The following is a 6,697-nucleotide window of genomic DNA, read 5'->3' on the forward strand; positions in this document are numbered from 1 at the left end:
CCAGGCACGACAGGGGCGAGGGGCCTGGGAAACCTCAGAGACCCCTGTGGCTTTGCTTCAGCAAGTCTCCTTCTCGAGGTCTCTTTTTGAGGACTGAGAGAGTATTCGGGTTCATGGACGTGAGCACCAGGAGGAGCCTCTTTCGACTTTTCTCCTTCCGTTTTCCTGATTTTACTAGAAAACAGCCATCCCTGTTTAGAAGGTAAGAGCCTCCTCAAGGTTTGAAACCTGTTCAGTCTGAGCCATCTGGTGACAGTTGAATTCTAGGCATGGAAAACACGAGCTTAAGGAGGCAGAATTTTATTCTGCACCTGGGATTTTGTCCCTTAGAATCACTGGGGACATTAGGGTTTGTCCTTTTGGTTTCACCTTTTCCTCCATCCATCCCTCCCTCCTTTCTCTTTGTCTCTTGCTTCTTTTGTCCTCTCTCCTGTTCCCCTCCCAAGACCAGGAGTTGTGTGTGTGCGTGTTATGGGGGAGCAGTGTGGTTTTTCCCCGTGAAGCCAGCACCAGACCTGGCACCACCCCCAGCTCTGCCCCCTTCCTGCCACTGCATCCCCATCTCACCTCCTGACCCTGGCTGGGCGCTCCTGGCCCCTCATAGCAGGGGGCTGTGCAGGGGGGTCTCCTTGCAACCATGAGTGGGTGTCTGGTGGGTGCTGTCACCTCCGCCAGAGACCCCCAAAGAAACTCACTAGCTTCCTCCGCATGCGGGGAGGGGCTCCTACTTTCTGATTTGGGTGGGGGAGATTCCGTGATGTCAGAGCCCATGGGGGGAGGGGTTCGAATCACGAGTCTGGAGTGGCAGGGCAACCCCCTCCCCCAGTCAGATTCTGCTAGGGGGCTGGGCTGGGCTCTGTCGGGAGGAAGACACAGGAAAAAGCAGCCGCCACAATGGAACCCAGGAGTCCTGGCTCCCGGCCCCCCTGCTATGACCTCTAGACCCACCTCTGCTCCCAGAGCCAGGGATAGAACCCAGAGGTCCCTGGCGCCCAGCCCCCTCCCTGCTCTGACCACTAGACACCACTCCCCTTTTAGGCTCGCTGCCTCTTCTATCCACCCACCCCACCTGTCCATCCCTTTGCTGCAGGTTTCTGGGGTGTCACCCCTGCTCTGCACTCCCCCAGTGCAGCCCAAGGCCTTTCCTCCCCCCAACCACACATCCTCTCCCCCTCGTGCTGGATCATCTGCTTGGCCCCCTGCCCCCTCTCAGGGTGCGCTGTGCGGCGTGGTTGGGGATTGTGCAATGGCCCAGCACCAGGCAACGCAGAACGTAAACCACAGGCCCTGCCCTGCCCCACCGCACTGGTGCTGCCTTCCAGGTGCATCGGAGCCCAGTGCCCTGCACCTGTGACCTCCTGCCCCACAAGGGGTGAGCTGCAGCCCCACCATGCTCTGCAGAGGGGAGAAGGGTCAAGCCAACCAGCCCATTTAGGATGGGGGAATCACCACCCTTTTTTCTGCACAGCCACTGACCATCAGCGGGATTCCTCCTTCGCCTCCCTTCTGTGCCTCATGTGACTAAATCTCCACACCTAGACAGCCGGTCCATCCGCTGCACCCCAGTCCCCCATGCCTGAGCCTCCCTGCCAAAGCCCTGCACCTGGCTACAGAGAATTAAGTCTCACATGTTGCTGGGAACTCAACTTCTGTGCCCAGAGAGTCTCAACCCCCGTCAGTAGATGACCTGAGTCTGAGAAACACAGTGTCCGTCTTCTCTAAAGAAGTACTTGGAGAAATTATATGTGGCCTAATGGATAAGGCATCTGCATTCGGATCAGGCAATTTAATGTTCAAATCCCTTTGCAGTTGTGTTTGTTCAGTTTTACCTTCGTGCTGAACATCCTGCTCCCTTCACGGCTGGAACCTCTTCTTGGCCGCTCAGGCCAATGCTCTGGCTTCAGCTAGAGCCCCGGGAAGCAGTTGGGGGGTGGGTGTCACAAAGGCTGGGGCATGAGCCCCAGGTGCTTCCAGTCTCGCCTTTGCCCTTCCTGACTTGCCAAAGAAAGTGGGCGGCTGCCCAGGCTGGAGTGTGGAGCAGTTTCCCTCTTCCAAGTGTGCGCCTGTCCCTGTGCTTGAGGGGGGTTGCTACATAGTGGCTTGGGAGCCTGGGTGTTTCTCTGCTTCTCGCCAGCTGGGGAAAAGCCTCTTGGGGAAAAATCTCCTGCCCCACTGCCAAAGTGAGCACCTGGAGTGGGAACAGTAAGAGGCCCCACCGGGGGGGCTGGCCCTGCTTTCCTACCGTCTTCTGATGTTGGCCATAGAGCATCAGCAGCCGCCCCGCATGCTGGTCTGTGGGTGGCCTTCAGTGGGTGTTTGGCATGGCAGGGAGCAGGCTGGCCAGGGGTCTTTGTCACTGTCCGCTGGCCACGCATAGGCATGGTCCTGCCCTCCTCTGAACAGCCAGAGTGAGTCTGTGCTTGAAAACAGAGACACAGGAGACTCGAGACAAGAGCGTGAGAAAGATTGAGAAAGGACCTATGCAGACAGCCCACACTACAGGGACACTGCCTGGTTAAGGGATGTGGAGGCACCAAATTGCCCCAAATTTCCTGGTGCCCTACGCAGCTGTGTACTGCTCCAGTGGTGAACTCGATCCCCCGGCTGGCTGAGCCGGCCAGGAAAGCTGCCCCTGCCCCTGCTCCAGCTCCACCTCTTCCCCACAGCCCCCCACCCCTGGTCTGCCCCCACCCCTCTCTTCCCACCCCTGCTCCACCCTATCCCCCCTGCCCCACTCTGCCCCTTCCCCTGAGCTACAGCCCGGTGGACGGCAGGAGGGATCAGGCGCACCCGGCACTCACCAGGCAGTGGGAAGTGGAATGACCTGGCCCCAGCCTGCTCTGCTCCACCAGCTCCCAGCCACGCCACTGGTGAGTGCTGGGGGGCGTTTCCCCCCCAACCCCCAACTTCGAAGGCTGGGAGCAGAGTGCAGCAGGCTGGGGCCGGATCACTCCACTTCCCGCCGCCCCCTGAGTGTGGGGTCGGGCCTGCCCTGCAATTACCGGGCGGCAGGAAGTGGAGTGACCTGGCTCCAGCCTGTTCCACTCTGCCAGCTCGGGCTGGGGGACGGGGGTGCCCTGTAGGGCACCAAAATGTCTAGGGACAAACCTGAATAGATCATTTTCCCACAGGGGCCAATGGCTGTTAGAATAGAGATATTCAGGCTGCCTGTGCAGGCCTAGACTTTAAGGACTTAGGTGCATTTTTATCACTTAGCTAGTGACAGGGGTATAAAACAAAGAACCAAAATCCCAGTCTGCCTGTGTTTGCGCCTTCTCTCCCTCAGAGAGTCTGAGCCCTTGTTTGTAGGCTAAGGCCTTTGGCTAAGCAGCAGGGGCAGCCATAAGCTGGGAAGCAAACGGTCCCATCCTCATCTCCCAAACCCATCACACTGAACAAGGTGGGGTTGGTCTGTTAGCCAGACGATCCTGTCTCGATAGTGCCCATCACCAGCAGATAACGAAACAGATCTTAAGGGAGCATCTGGTCTGCTTAAGAGAACAATCCTTTCTCAATGGTTGTGAAACCCTCATTTCTGTAGGATTTATCTTTCTGGCCCCCACTTTTCTATTGTCAATCTGTCTGGTTCTCTAATTATTTCTGTCTGCTGCAGACTAATGGAAACCAGTGCTCCAGGTGAGGCTTGAACTCACAACCTCAGCATAGCTCCTCTCAGCACTGCCCTATAAGTACTGTGCACTAACCAATTGTGCCACTGGAGCACTTGTTAGTTATCATTTTTTGAGACCTCACCTGTATCAACCTAGGGGTCTCAAGGAATCATAATTAACAGGTGTTCCAGTGGCACAATTGGTTAGGGCACAGCCCTTATAGGGCAGTGCTGAGAGGAGCTATGCTGAGGTTGTGAGTTCAAACCTTACCTGGAGCCCTGGTTTTCATTAGCTAAATGGCTTCAACCCCTCATTTGCACCTGTGGAATGTAGAGTTCCAGCCAAGGGGACCCTGAGGAGGGGAGGAGTCAATAATACCCCTTTCACTTATTACCTCCTCTCCAGAGGAGAGGTGAGAATCTACCATCCTTTCCCAGCCCCTGTGCCAGGATCCCTCAAGCAGAGCCTGGAGTCCTGCCCCTGGCGTCTGTACTATTGACACAGACTAAGTGACAGGGAGAAAACACTCAAATCCGGCCTGGTGCGGGGAGCCAGGTTTGCTCTTCAAATTCTGTCGTTGGTACATTTCCAGGTCTGGGAATGTCCCACAACAGCATTGAATGGGAAGCTGCCTGCAGAACAGTTACACTGCACAGAGCTCCTGTGGAGGAGGGGTGGGAATTAGTAACATTTTGAGGATCGTTTGGGAAATGAGCCTTTGCTGACAAAGTTTGTCTCTGTTCATATTTCACCTTCAGGTGTTATGTTGAGGGATCTTTAGTATATTTTTGTGAGGTTAATAACTATCTCCTCAACTTTATTTACTCAACTTAAAAATTGGTGTCACTTGATTTTTGCATCTCCCTGTGAAAATGCAACTGACACGTGTGGCTTTCTACAGGGGGTCATGATGTTAAAGTTGGGGAATTCAGTCTCTGTACTTCTGGGGGGTGGTGTTGCTTTTTTATAGCTGCCTCACTGCCAGGCACACCGGGCTGTTAGCTGCACCCACTGTCCTTGCCAGGGGCCCCTGCTGACCCCTGGGCGGCTGCACTGCAGTGCTGGGGTGACTCTGCAGGTGGAGAAGCTGCTGTGGAGCAATGTAGAGCAGGTACAGGAAGCAGATGGAGTCACTATTCACGTTCTGAACTGCACAGTTTTCACTCCCAGCCCTACCGGTGCCCCTCAGTCCCGACCCGCAGCCCCCTGCTTTCCCCCCAGCTCTACCGGTGCCCCTCACTCCCAAACCGCAGCCCCCTGGGCTCCCCGCTGAGCTCCCCAGTCACTGTGCATCTGGTGCCCCTCACTCCCGACCTCCTACCCCACACAGCGTGTGCCGAGGCCTGTGCAACTCACTGCCACTGGACAGCTACCAATGAGAATGGACCTTTCCAGGAGACCAATAGACATGGCCATGGCGACAGAGGGGGCTGGGCTCCCAGGTCTGACCCAGGCTGAGACTGGTTCTGACCTAGAGGGGTCTATCCAGCAGGGGGCAGCGTGACCCACACACAAACCCACCAGAAGCGCCTTTCTTAGCGGGTCCCCCAGACCATCCCCCACCTTGCCCCAGGTTGTGTAACAAAGGGGCAGTATGAGACTCTGGGCTGTGTCACAACCCGGCCCCAGCCCCTCGCTCCCACATGCTGGTGAGTTGGGTAACTGCCGAGGGATTGCACAAGAGAGAGTCAGAGCCAGGGAGAGAACCCAGGAGTCCTGGCTCCCCCCCGACACACACCCTAACCACTGGACCCCACTCCCCTCCCAGGGCTGGAGATAGAACCCAGGAATTCTGACCACCAACCCCCCTCCCCTGCTCTGACCACTAGACCCCACACTCCCCTTTTAGATTTTAGTCTCACTGCCTCTTCTATCCACCCACCCCATCTGTCCATCCCTTTGCTGCAGGTTTTTGGGGTGTCACCCCTGCTCTGCACTCCCCCAGTGCAGCCCAAGGCTTTTCCTCCCCCCAACCACACATCCTCTCCCCCTCGTGCTGGATCGTCTGCTTGGCCCCCTGCCCCCTCTCGGGGCTCGCTCTGCGTCGTGGCTGGGGATTGTGCAATGGCCCAGCACCAGGCAACACAGAACGGACACCACATGCCCTGCCCCACCTCATCTGAGCTGCTCTCCAGGTGCATCGGAGCCCAGTGCCCCGCACCTTGGGGATGGGAAGAACCCAGGAGTCCTGGCTCCCAGCCCCACCTGTGCTAAGCTACGAGACTCCACTCTAACCCCAGCGCTGGGACTGGAACCCAGGAGTCCTGACACCCATCTTCCTTTCCTCTAACCACTAGACCCCACTCCCCCCTTTTTAGGGAGCCAGGACTCCTGGGTTCTGTCCCCAACTCTGGGGGCGGAGTGGGGTCTAGTGGTTAGAGCAGGAGGAGCCAGGAGTCCTGGGTTTTATTCTCAGTGCTGCTGTTTGACCCTGGGCCTCAGTTTCTCCTCCCACTTTTTGGGTGTGGAGCCTGTAAACTCTCTGGGGCATGGCATGTATCTTGCTGTGTCTGGGCGGTGCCTGGCCCAACAGGGCCTGATCTCAGCTGGGGCAGGGACTGTCTCTGTGTCTGTGCAGCCCCTGGCACAACGGGGGCCTTGATGCTGCCTTGTCAACGGCAGCGCAGAAAGCCCTAGTGCCAAAAGAAGATGGGGGGGTGGGGAAGCTTTGCAAAAATCGGTCACACCAATCGGAAACCAGCCCCAGCAGTTTGTGACTTAACTTCCCAAAATTCAAAACACACACACACACACAGAACCCTGCTCAAACCACCCCCTTTGCCAATGCATCACCTCACCTTGTCCAGGGCGGTCTAGGCGGGAAGCTCCGTGTGGGAGCGGTGATGGACGGCACCATCAAGGTAGGTTCTGGAGATGGTCCTCCACGTGTGGGCGTCTCGGCTCCAACTGGCACTGGGCTCATGCTGGGCTGCGTTCACTTCCTCTCTCTGGTGTGCGCCCCGGCTCCGCAAACACCCCCGCCCCCTGCTCTTTCCTTCTGGTACTAAAAATATCCTCTTCCTTCGCCCCAGAGAGAGACACCCACGGTGCTGCTCAGCACATGCCTTCCCCCCAGCTTCCCCCCA

The 6,697-nt window shown here is 57.2% G+C and overlaps 1 non-coding gene across 1 annotated transcript; it reads right to left on the bottom strand.

Moving 5' to 3' along the window:
* Positions 1-3,628: 3,628 nt before the first annotated feature.
* TRNAI-UAU lies at positions 3,629-3,722 on the bottom strand. The gene is made up of 2 exons: positions 3,685-3,722; positions 3,629-3,664 (listed from the first exon to the last, which is right to left on the bottom strand). It is a non-coding gene; the product is annotated as a tRNA-Ile (tRNA).
* Between the last annotated feature and the right edge of the window lie 2,975 nt (positions 3,723-6,697).

This window comes from Mauremys reevesii, linkage group 12 (genome assembly GCF_016161935.1).
Source record: "Mauremys reevesii isolate NIE-2019 linkage group 12, ASM1616193v1, whole genome shotgun sequence".
NCBI lineage: Eukaryota > Metazoa > Chordata > Testudines > Geoemydidae > Mauremys > Mauremys reevesii.